Below are 12,853 nucleotides of genomic sequence, written 5' to 3' on the forward strand. Positions count from 1 at the left end.
GAATCATTTAGGCTGAAAAGGATTTCTGGAGGTCATCCTGCCCGAATCCCTGCTCAAGATGGGTCTAATTAAATCAGCTCTGTGCTAGTAAAAAGTCTTAACCTCTGAATCGGGAGGCTGCAAGCAAAGCACTTACTGGGAATGGCCCCATGAACACGTCCTTAGCCTTAAGTGCAGAACCATGCCCAGGAATCATCTGGGAAAGCACAAATCAGTACAGCTCCAACCACTGCCCAGATGCTCTTGAAGAATTAAGCCATACAGATGACTGTGCCCCAGTACGTTGCAAAGTTACAGCACACTGTTTAATACAGTAGTAGAGGCATAACCTAATCGTGCCACCTTTTGGACGAGAGGGCTCTTGCTTATTGAACAGTAAGGTTTGACGCCGAGGAGCAGAGTGCAGTCAGACTGCTCGGTGCTTTATGGTCACTCCGTAAAGACTGAATGGTTCCTAAGTATTTACTAAAACTGCAATGCAGAGGTAGACGTAGCGGGATGTATAATCCCATACCAAGACAAAAAGATGGAAAAAGCACACTGATTATTCCCAAACTCTCCTCATCTTGAGCGGAATACCCCATGGAAGCAATGAGCCTCAGCCTGTGTTCCACTGATCACAGGCACGATGCCTATTCACTACACAATCTTGTTGAAGTCACTGGACCTACAAACTAAATACATTATTTAGAGATTTGCAGAATTAGGTTTAATAACAAACACATCAAAATCACCCTATTTCTGTCCTAAATTCACACTTAAGAATTCAGGAGCAGAGTTCCAGAAAATCTCTATAACAAAGCAAAATGACGCCCTGTAACTCACATGATAAAAAACACAGAACTTTTAATTTAAGAAAAAATTGAGACTATTCACTGGTAAAAATATTTAAGTAAAATACCCTTATTTTTTCAGGCTTCTTTGAAAAATAAGGCTTTCAAATGAAAAATAATTGAGACGGCATTTTTAAACTTGCTGTGGATAAATAAAATTTGATATAATAACAACCACAGAGAAGCAACCAACACAATGTTTCCATCAAATAGGTAAATTCAAAATATTCTGCGTTAAGATTGCTGACTGAGTTCGAATGAGTGTTGCCATTTTGACTGAGTGAGTTTGTCACTGCGGACCTTTTGAATTCTACCTTCTGACGATGACATGCTATCATATGGGGGAGGTGGTGGGGGAACATCACCACTCAGGTCCATCTTTTAACGAGCACCGAAAATCTCTGCCTACCAGAGTTAAAACATCTTGCTCAGAAAAGAAAATAGATGCTTATGTAAAACAGTAGAAGATATTAAATTTCTATTATTCTATTACTAATTCTGCACTAAGTGAGAGTTGACTTATGCAGCTAATATTAAATTTAGGAATTAAATACATGTCCATATTGTATGCAGCCTAGCTGGAATTCACTAGATTAAACATACTAATTAATTTGGTCATGGTGTGTTTTGTATTATAATTCAGCATTTATTTATGAGGTCCACATATTCAGTTTACTGAATTTAATGACTGCACTGTTCTTAAACATATCATTAGAACTGCTAAACTGCTAACATTTTGTATCATTAGCCCTATATCATTCTGTAATTAACATAAAATTATCAAAAGAATAAATGACTATGCATCTATGCATTTTAAGCCACTTAAACATTTCTAAATGTATTTATAACTATTTCATGCAAAGTAAGAGCTGATATTCCATTTTTACTCTAAGATATTCTTCACTCAAGAGAAAAGAAAAACCCAGCTTTTCTGATCGCTTACCAAGTTTCCTGTACAATACAGTAATCCATAATGTATCTCTGGGTTATCATGTATTTAGAGAGATTGCTACCTCTTATTGACCGCATGAAATATGTGAAAGATGAAAACAGGCTACAAACATGAATATTTCATTACAAGGTGGGTCTTATTTCATGGTCTAATAATACACAAATTACCAAAAACTTCTGAAAGATGACGAGCATTTCTACTCCCAGTGTTTGCGGAGATGTCACCAGGGACCTCAGACCCTAAGCGTGACAGGGGTTTGTCATCTCAACATCTTGGCCTCTGCCAAAAATCACACATTTCTGCCATTGTCAGACAAAGAGGGGGAAAAAATTCCTCTAATCATTTTGTTCTGTAGTGCCTATTAAGTCAAACCGAATGGTCAACACGCACGTGCGCACACACACATATACATAAAGCTGCCAGGAAAGCTTTCATTCATCTGCCAGCAAGTTCTATAAAAATTAAATTACTACTTTTGAAGATTAAACAATTACAAATACTGTGTATTACCACAGCAAGCAGCAAAGCGAGACATGAAAAGCTGTAAAGGAATCCTTGCTACCACCTATACAATCATACACGCAAAGTGATCTGTTAAATCAGGCCCAACACAAAAGATAGAAAACCATAATGCTGAAGGACTCCATTGCCCCAAGTCTTAATTTTCTAACTAGCTGCGGATGAAGGGAAATCACATTTAGAGATGTGTCTGAATGCCTACCGCCCCAACTTCCCAAATACGAGCTAGAATTGCCCCATACTCCCAACGATGTGTTTGGTCGAACCTCAGACAACCATTTGTGGAGAAGCCATGTTTCTCCAATTCTGCCCTCGCTGTAAGACTGTAATGCATCTACCTTCTGAAATGGGAACAACAGCGAGCAAACCGCTCAGCAACTGCTGACCAAACCGTAGACTTCATCCAGTGCCGCCTTGTTTGCTGCTGAAGCAGTACGTAGGTGCTCACTGCCTGTAGCCACGCCAGCAGCAGCATCCAACCCTCCTTTGCCTACAGCCGCCTGGGTCCGGGCTGGCGCTTCAGGGGAGTAGGCGAACACCAAGAGCTTGGTGCTTGAGTAAAGAATGTCTTTCCAAGAAAAACTGATTTAATAACATGCATTATTTTCTGCTTTGCCAAGCTCGCTAGCAGGTTTTTCTCTTTTAATGGCAAATAGAGAACGCCTGAGCCACAGCACCTTCCAGGGGCACCAAAGCCAATTCAAATTAGCCATGTATTTTGTAACAGGGAAGATATAAATTCTTCTCAGAACAAAGGAGTTAAGGCAAATCTAGACTTAAAGTGAAACCTGTCTTATGAATATAGGCCCTAAGTCTGGCAAGGTAAATGATCGTGTCTCCATTCTCCAGTCATGTTAGCGGGGCATGTCCTCGCCTCACACATCTACACGGTGCCATTCATAAAAACAAAAGCACTCCGCCCACCGCAGCCTCCTGAATGTATAGGCAGACGCAGAACTGGCACGAAAACGCTCAGCAATACAATCTGCCTTTCGATTTTTGCTAGACAACGGTGATACTATTCACTTCCCCAAACCTACTCAGAACTCATTAGTCTTATAAGCGTTTCATCGATAGGAAAAAGAGATTTAACTAAATGAGCAATTTGCTAAGATATGGCACGTAGCGTTTGTTACTTCTGTGCTGAAGATGTATCACTGCACCTGTCATCACACTGCAAGCTGCTCAGGCCAAGTTCTGGTCAGTTTATTTCTGTGGCACTAGAAGCATGAAGTTTCAGCCTGATTTCTTTAGAAAGGTCAGACAAACGTTCAAAGAATTACAATGAGAATGGACGAGGCCTTTGAAGGAGGACGCAGGCTTTCATTTACTAATCTGAAGTAACACTTATTAGCACCGATGATTTCTTCAACCACTCCACAGTCACCCACGCCACGACCCAGACAATCATAGGATTTGGATGTATCGAGGACTTGGATGATTTAGGGGAACTGTTGTTGCCTCGTGGTAAACTATGTGCTGTTTACGTTTTCTTCTTGGCTTCCCTCTAAAAAATTCTAACATACAGTGACTATTACAATTCCTGCCAAGAAAAGTATTTGAAATCTATATTTCACCCATTTTAGCATTGGCAGGAGCTTTCTTAAGACAGCAAAAACTGTCAAGACTCCAGTATGGAAATAAAACACATTCGTTCCTTTGTATTTTGCTTTAACTGCTGTCAAAAAGTACTATTAGAAATTCAACACAATGTTGGAAAATAACACCAACAGCACTATTGATTTCAATATGACACGTTTCAAGTTTCGTATCAACAAAGACTTACTTGATAATATTTGCCATTTTTTCTGGACATTTCTCTGTGTTGACACAGGTAAAATTAAAGTTGTAATATTTTAATTTTTTTTATAAAGTGCTGTTTTATACTTCTGCAATTTAGGTGCAGAAATACAGATATAAAGGTTACACTAGGAAGTGAAAACTGGGGCTGGACATTAGAATTTTCTGTTTAACTTGATATGCCTAGAAGATGTATCAGCTCTTCGAAACTATTTATGTCTCTGTATCAAAGGAAATGGACCTCTAAAAGTCATTTCAGACAACTTGGTGACAGGAAAATTCCCCCCCTCCCTCCATGCTAAACGCCCTTACATACATTAGAGCACACTGTAACTTTGCCTCATGAAGTGGTAATTTCAGTGGGAAGCTTAAAATGCATATTTGCATGAGACTCAAAGGGGAAAAAAAGGAACAATAATTCCTCAATTTTCTTTTCTCCCCCCATAGAAGCAGATTATATAGATTATAGACTGCCTTTAAAGAGAAAGATTCTCCTTCCTTTTGAAATAAATTATTTTTAAGAGTAAACAAAGTTGGCAAACCTGTTTTGCACTATAAATTTCTACAATCATTTTAGTGTTTTGCTAGGGACAAAAAATAAAAAAGTAAAAAAAATAAGGAAACAAGGACTCTTATTCCATAATTATAATGCATAGCTAACACATTAAGATTCTCATTTTAAACATTTACCACAAGTGTTAAAAAAATAAAAACAAAACAGGGAAAAGTCAACAAAAGTAATTTAACATGTCTTTTCTCGTGTTGAAAACTGTTTCTGTTTCCTTTTATACGTGAAGATTGCATTTGCATTCATGAAAGCCTACTGTACAACCAAATCAAAGTTGCTACTATAACCTATAACGTTCACATACCACTTGAAAGAGATTTTAACCCAAAGAGATACTCCAGACTCCCAGTCCAGCAGTACAGAGCACTCCTGGTAATTTGCTGATTTCGGTGCCTTTGCAGGGTATGTTAGTCAGTGCTGAATTTGGTATAGCACTTTCCAATTTCTAGCTTAGTGTTTTGCTTTCTCTATTTCTAGGCACTCATGTTTACAATTAACTTTTTGCAGACACAAACATACACATCGAGGATCAACAACCCCAAAATCTGTTGCACGGATAGAAGATGCAAAATTTAAAGCAATTAGGTCATCTAGTCTTGAACTTCTGTGCTGGATTTCAATCTAAATTAGAAAAGCACACCTACTCCTAGACAAGACCTGTAGTATGTATACGACAGAACATTGTCAGGCTTGAATTACTTCTCAGTCTTGTGTCATTTATCTATCATCTCTGTATAAAAACTATTTTACATCAAAAGTAAATATGCTGTGGGATGAAGTATGTATCATGCACACAGGCATGCATCTAAGAAGGCGATCTGAGATATCAATTGTGTTGTAATCTTTATTTTGGAATGTGTTTAAGAGAGTGTTCCCTTTGTATTAGACCAGTAGGAGCTATTTCTGTTCCAGAACTACAATGAACCTGTACTAATACAGTGGTTCTTCCACAGCAAAAGAATGAGTTAAGTGGTGTGGAGAAAGAACTCAGGGGTTGGTATTCGTAAATACTTTGTAATTTTATTAGCTTCTGATCTGCATAAAGCTGGAAGTGTTTTTTGCAACGTTCTGTGCACTGTTTACAAGCACGTATAAACTAACAAGCTAATTGGTTCAGTACAGAAACAAACTTAAAAACCTATTGAATGCAATTAGCGTCCCTTGCAAGAAATACATAAATAAATACAATTAAGACCGAAACCACTATCCTGGTAATATACATACACACAAAAACCTCTCGAGGATTGCGTTTACTGTTTTCAGAGGTTTCTCTCTATTTTTCCCCAAAAAGTTTGCCTTTTTTTCTTTTTAATGTATTTTTCTCCCACTATCCAGAAATCAGTTTTTCCTGGACTTTAAATATTAATGCCTCACACTCAGCAGGAGCGTGTGACCATATACTGTTGGTTAAGAAAGAAATGGTGGTGAGGCTGAGACCAGAAAGTGCACAGAGAGAAGACTGTGCACATATTTCAGCAGATATCGAAAAAAGTACTATCCTTGCTGGTTTTCAAAGGAGAAAAAAAAAATAATAAATCTTTCACTGCCTGTGTAGGCAACATGCAGTTACGCTTTGTTGTCCGAAACTCGCCTACTAAGTTTTGATTTTAAAAAGTAAAGGTAATTATTCTTCAGAACAATCTGGCGGACGTGCACGGTTACAGCATGTAGCGATGCATGAAGACGCTTCGCGTGCATTGTATGTGTCACTCCAGCCTGTATGCAAAGACCAACGCAGCAGTTGGAGGGGCACCATTTGATCAAGGTTTTTCCTGTTTTCCATAAAAGCACACCATTTCTTCCTAACTACTCTGCCGAGCTTCATTCAGCCTGCAAAAAGGGCATCTGAGTCGCTTGACCCTGCACCCAAACTGTTGGAAGCCATAACACTTGTTTTGAAACAAATCACTTCTCAAGATGGAGCAAGCTTGCTATCAATCACTAACAAGTTAATTCTACATAATCAGGCAGGTTTGGATGCAGACTGATACATTGTGAAATGCTGTATCTAAAATTGATTAGAACAGCACTCAAAATGAATGCAGCCCTCCAAACCACTTCTTTGCTCAGAAACATTAATCTCAATTATAAGGAGAGCTTCATAATGGTAATGCTTGGTATGAAAAAACTATGAAATAAATCAGGTTTTATAAGACACAGTAATTAATCAGTTTTAGAACTAAGAGAAGGAAAGGTTGTTAAAGCGCACATTTTCACAACAGCACTCTTTAAAGCCTCTGTAACCTTCAGAAATTAAATGATTTTTTTTTTCCTTTTCAAATCGCTCAAATGACAGTGTGGATGTCTACCCTAACTTTGAGTTTATTTTACCACAAACTTTGCAGATTACACTATGCTATTATAAAGTGAAAGCATTTACTTTGATTACAAGGTTCTTCTCAGCCTATTAACAGGGATCGCGTGCAAATATCCTGAAAGAACTTACATATTTCAACCAGCTAGCCTGGGAAAAAAAATAAATTAATTAATCAAACCAAGATTTTTATTACAACACACTAAAATTATTCCTGAGAATTTTTTGTGGTATATTAACTACACCAACTTGCAGGAGCATTTTGATATTTTAAAATGCTCAAGTCACACTATCACCACATCTGCTACAACAGTACGCCTATCAAAGAGTTTACATGTATTCATTTAATAGAGCAGGTTATACAGTAAAGTTATTCTTAAAAAGCAGTAATAATATTGCATATATTAATCAGATTATTACAATCTCTAATGGCTGGTACCACGGTTCAAACCTGCCTCTAATTCTTGAAGTACAACATACTTGTGTAAGATTTTGCAAAATTCTGGGTGATTTCTCTTTAGGCATTTTGTATATTCTTTCATATGCTGCCAGAGAGATGCGCTTCTAACAGAAACACGAGGATCGACTCTCAGTACAGCACGCGCAGCATCACTTCAAAATAAAAAAGTACTTCTGACCTGAAGCCTTCACAGAGGTCTCTGGTGTTTTCTTTTAAGTCTTCACAAACAGCACCTGATCCTCCAAGTTGCTGAGTACTCTCAGTTTTTATTGGGCCTAATCCAAATCTGATGCGAGTCAGCGGGAGTTTTCGCACCCATCTACACGGGCTCTGCATAAGACCCGCTGATTGCAGCTGGAGCTAAAGGTACGAGGCATCTCCCTGAGCCCAGCCTGTGCCCTGGAAAGCTGCTGGGGCTACGACATGACAGAAACGTACCTTCAAGTTGATTATTACTGCATTTTCTGGTATTTTATGGGGTCCGTATCAAAACCGTGGTTTTAATTTGTGGATTGATTTGCAACTTTAAATCCAGTTTTTATTACTATATCCTTTTTGCCTTTTCTATTCAAACAGCGAATAATTTCTCCTGGACTCAAAGAGATTTGACTGAAGTACCAGTCTTAACTTGCAAACCGGATTATGAATGTTATTCTGGATTTTTTCCCCTCCAATAATTATTAAAAGAATCTCCTTAGCATGGTCGACCATTTCTTCTATGAAATGCTCTCTCTCATCTCAGTGTCCGCTCATGTAAACTCATTTAATTCTACTTTTTAATCAGAGGTATACATCTAATACTTCAGTACTGTTGTTTTTTTCCTCCTCCCCTGATTTCCCAGACCACTGAAAATATCCCAGCAAGTCCATAATGGCTGAGGTAGGAATTGTAATGTAATGGGTTGGTAAAAAAAAATAATAATGTTTTCCTCAGATTTAAGTGATATACTTATCATATATATTCATACCTAGGTAGGACCCTTTCCTAAGTATTCCTACATTAAAGCAACGTACACCTTATAAAAAAATCTTTCCTTACATATGACATTAAGCCAATGTGCTAGATACGAGTGCACCAATAATTCTGATCGAGGCTTGCATTATTTCAGAGGAGAATTGCAGCTGTATTTTTCACCCCGAGACTCTCGTTACGTGGTTTACAATTAACTCTTCTGCAGCACAACTGACCCCAGAAGTGCAACGCCTGTACTTCAGTACGCTCCTTACTCCATCGGTTTTAGGATGGAGGCAGCCACAGAGCGGTATTTTAAGGCTTCAACAGGGTGATGCAAAATGCCTGGCATCGAGTCGATAAAATGGGACAGGTACCACCCGAACAGAGTCACACAAGCATCCGTCTAAGAAAGCTGGCAATAAGGACCCAGAATTTTTAGGAAGCGTAGGAACGGTAAAGTTTTCTCATAAAAAAGTATTTTAAATGTAAAGATTTAGCTGAGCCTAGGACGACGCATCTTACAGAAATAGCTCCTATTAAAACTTTTAACAGCGTGCGAGCACATAAAAGCGTCTTTCCCCGTGTTTTATCTCGTTGCATTACTTTGCTTTAGAGCAACTTCACGACATAAAACTTTTCGGCACGGGAACAATGAAACTGCCCTGGGCGTCCGAGGAGGGGGGACAACAAAAAACCCAACCGGAGAGCAGGCAGCACAAGTGTCCGCGATCCCGGCGGGGAGCCCAGCGCTCCCCCTGCTCAGCGCACGCTTTCTTCGGGTCTCTCCGCTTTCACCTCGGCGTAAATCCCTCCCGGTTCCTCCGGTCCCCCTTCCCCCGCTCCCCGCCGGCCGCCCTCGCCCCCCGCCGCGCAGGTTGCGCCGGGGCAGCCCCCGGGAGCCGGGGCAGGCTCCGGGAGCCCCCGCTGCCAGCCCCCGGGCTCGGGACCCGCCGCCAACTTCCCGGGGCCGCCTCCTCCGCCTCTCCCCTCGGCCTCACGCCCGCGGGGCCGGCCGGGAGCCGGGCCGGGAGCTCGGCACCGGGCTCGGGCTGCGGGCAGGGCAGGGCCGTGCCGAGGCCCCGGCGCCCCCGCGTCCCCCCGCCCCCGGTCCCGATCCCCCCTCAGCCCCTACCTCAGGCGGCCTCGCCGTGAGGGAGCGCGGCGCTTACCGCGGGCGGGCGCGCTGCGAGCCTCGCCGCCTCCGCGCCTCAGCGGCGGCGGCGGCAGCGGGTGATAGCGGCGCAGGGCGGCACTTTGTCAGGCCGGGCGGGCGGGCGGCAGCGCGGGGAGGCAGGGCGGGCGGGCGGGAGGGAGGGCCGGGGGCCGGCCGGGGGAGGGCCGACGGCTGGCGGCCCCGCTGCGCGCCCCGCGGAGCTGGCTCCCCCCGCCTCGCCCCCCTCACCCCCGGCGGGGCGGCGGGAGGAGGAGGAGCCGGGGAGGAGCCGCCGCCCGCACCCGGCGCGGTGGGCACCGGGGGGACCGGGCCCCGGCACGGACCCGGCTGCCGCTGCCCCCCGCAGCCCCGCCGGGGTCCCCCCCCCGCCGCCAGCGGGACGGCTCTGCTGCCCAAACTTTCCCCGTTCATTCACCTGCCGCGGCTCCGCTGTTTGAAGGCTGCCGAGGCGAGCCCCGGTGTTCCCCTGCCCCGAGTGCCGCCTCCTGCCCGCAGTGCCGCCGCGGGGGTCGGCGAGCAGCCGCACAGCTGGCCCGAGGGGCTTCTTCCTTCCCCCCGGGGCGCCCATCGCCCTTCTGCTCGGGGCCCTGCCCGAGAGGGTGCCAAACCCCTCGCAGGGCTGGGAGCCGCGCCGGGGAACGATGAGAAGTAGAATAATAATAATAATAACAAAAACAAACCCGCCCGCATTATAAAGCGCCGTTATGCAGCGGCTCTGAGGGAAAGCCACGCGTGTGGCGAACGTTTTGCAGGGGGCAGCCGGTGCGTGAATTCCTAACACCGAGCGCCCGGGGAACGACACCGGGTGTTTTGGTCAACTTGTCCTGACCCCAGGAAAGCGGCTGTTCTGCTGCCAAGTAACTCCTGTTAGGAAGAGGTTTGGGGAAGGAGTTCTGTGGGGAGGTTTACCCGAGGTAACCCATGGGGCTGCCGGGAGGCAGGGGGCCCAAACGCCTCCCCGGGCGGAGAGCCGGGCAGGTGCGTGCCCGGGCAGCGCCGCCGTGACCTTGGCTTTCAACATAAACGTGGCACGGGGGGGTGGGGGGTTGCCCTTAGAAGAAAGCACTCCGAGTGCGAGAACGCAAGTCGCACGAAATTTCTTTGTTGCAAAACACGCGCAGCGAGGTAAACGTGAAAAATCTTCACCCCGAAGTTAGCCACACACCGTAACTCTACTTGCAGGCTGCACGAAACGGCGCTTCTGCCAAATTAAAAGCAAATCTCGTAGAGTCATAGCTTCAGATACAGTTTTCTTCTTGGATTTTTTTTTTTCTTTTGGCTTACAGTCTCCTAACGCCAAATTAAAACTCGTGCTTTGCAAATGCAAATGTAAAAAGTGGCGTATTTTTGTGCTAATTTGCACTACCTTAGCTAAAGCCATTCATCCGGCGCTAAACTGAACTTTTTGCCGCCCCCAAACGAAGTGGCTCTAGCTGCTCCTGTATTATAAAGAGAAAGAATATATAATTTCTTCCTTGTGCAAAGCCCACCGGATAAACAACAAATGTCAAATACTTATTAATACGCATTTGAAGTTCAGACTAAGTTATTTTGGTACTCTTTCCGCAACTCGAGTCGCATTACTGGGCTTACCGAAGTTTAATTAAATTTCATCCTTCAGCCTTTAAACTACCCTGAGAAGTGTGCGGCCACGTTTGTGCCGGAGCTTTGCGGGAAAGCGCCCTCCTAATGCCAGCTCCCCGACGGCACCGGACCCTCCAGGCTGCCTTACTCTCTCCCCGTTTGGCGCAGAGAGAAGGAAAAGACGCGCACGCCTCCCTCCTCGCCTACCAGTTTTTTTCGAGGGGATGCCTTCGAGGTTTTTTCGAAGGGAACCCTCCGCGGCGGCGCCAGCCCCTTCCCAAACCTCTCGCCCCGCTCCCCCTTGCCTCCCTCCAGCTGCTCCGCGCAATCCCCGCGCAATCCCCGCGCAGCGCCGCCAGCGGGCCGGGAGGTGCGGGGCCGGCTGCGGGACCCTGCCGCAACCGCCCCCCCCCTCCCCGGCCTGGGAAGGGGTCGGGGGGCGCTGCCCCCGGGGGGGGGGGGGTGGCGGGATGCTGCCCCCAGCCCGGGCGGCTGCCGGAGGAAGGCGCCCTCCGAGTTGCGCGCAACTGGAGAACGGAGCTCCTGATCCGATCGCTGACAGAGCCATAAAATTAAATAGCTGTCTGCAGAGGGAAATATGTCTTAATTACCTTAATTAAAGCGAGATAGGGCCTTACGCACATTCATTTTGAAGCCACTAAATGTACTGATTATCATACAAATCAACCTTTAAATGGGGGTCATGCGTTTCCACTACATTAGTTTGTGTTGCACCGCGTAAAACAAAGCTCCGTGCCGGGCTGACCTCTGGTGAAATGATGCACTTGAGCTGCACGCAAGTGCTGACCCTCTTCATTGGGTTCCTACAAAGGGACCTGAAGGGGTTTGCACATGATTGGGAATACAAAACCGGCTCTCAGACGTCGCTAATGCCGCGTTAGGAGCTACAGGCTGAGCTAAACTTACGGCCTTAAAATCAAGCTCATCATCATTTTAATCACCTTGTATTCAGAAGTAGGAGCCATCACTAAAAGCTGCTATCGCCATCGCCGTGAATGAGTAGCTGAGTCTGAAAAAAACGAGATTTGTGTTTGCTGGTGTAACACTTGCCCAGCACAGACGCAATGGGGTGACTGTCCACACGGTCCATCTACGGGGGGATGCAGAGCACTTGCAGCAACTCACAAGTCAAGATACAAGCCTGACACGCGTGTGCAGAGGTTTCCATAAAAAAGAGACACATTTTATGATTTTTACAAGAAGAAAGAGGCCTTGTTTCAAAGAAACTTCATAATTAACTTTTTTTTTTTTTTCCTAGCTTTCTGGCTGAAAGACACATGAAAAAATCATTGTAACAAATTCCACCAATTAACTGTTCAAATAAAGGAAATCTACAGAAACGATTATCTGAGGGGGGAAAAAAATAAAAAGAAAAAAAAAGATAAGCACACAGAATGAGGAAAACACACACCATATGTGCTTTTCTGTTGTCTCTTTCCTTTTTCCTCCTCCCTCCCATGTAGTCCTCCCAGTAGAAGACATCACTAACAAATGCAGTCGGGGAAACATACGTCTAACTAAAAGCTCTAATGAGGGACAGTGATCTGCTATTTTATTTTTGATAACTCAGATGCGAATTGCTCTGCCTGACACATATAAACTGAGATTTTATTAAAGTATTACTGTTTTAATTTTTTTTCTAAGACTGTTGCTAGTAAAGTATGTCCTATTGA

At 44.3% G+C, this 12,853-nt stretch overlaps 1 protein-coding gene across 1 annotated transcript in view; it reads right to left on the reverse strand.

Moving 5' to 3' along the window:
* Nucleotides 1–12,853, reverse strand: part of TENM3 (teneurin transmembrane protein 3) — a 1,331,063-nt gene that overhangs the window by 408,740 nt on the left and 909,470 nt on the right.

The sequence above is a fragment of the Cygnus olor genome, chromosome 4, assembly GCF_009769625.2.
Source record: "Cygnus olor isolate bCygOlo1 chromosome 4, bCygOlo1.pri.v2, whole genome shotgun sequence".
NCBI lineage: Eukaryota > Metazoa > Chordata > Aves > Anseriformes > Anatidae > Cygnus > Cygnus olor.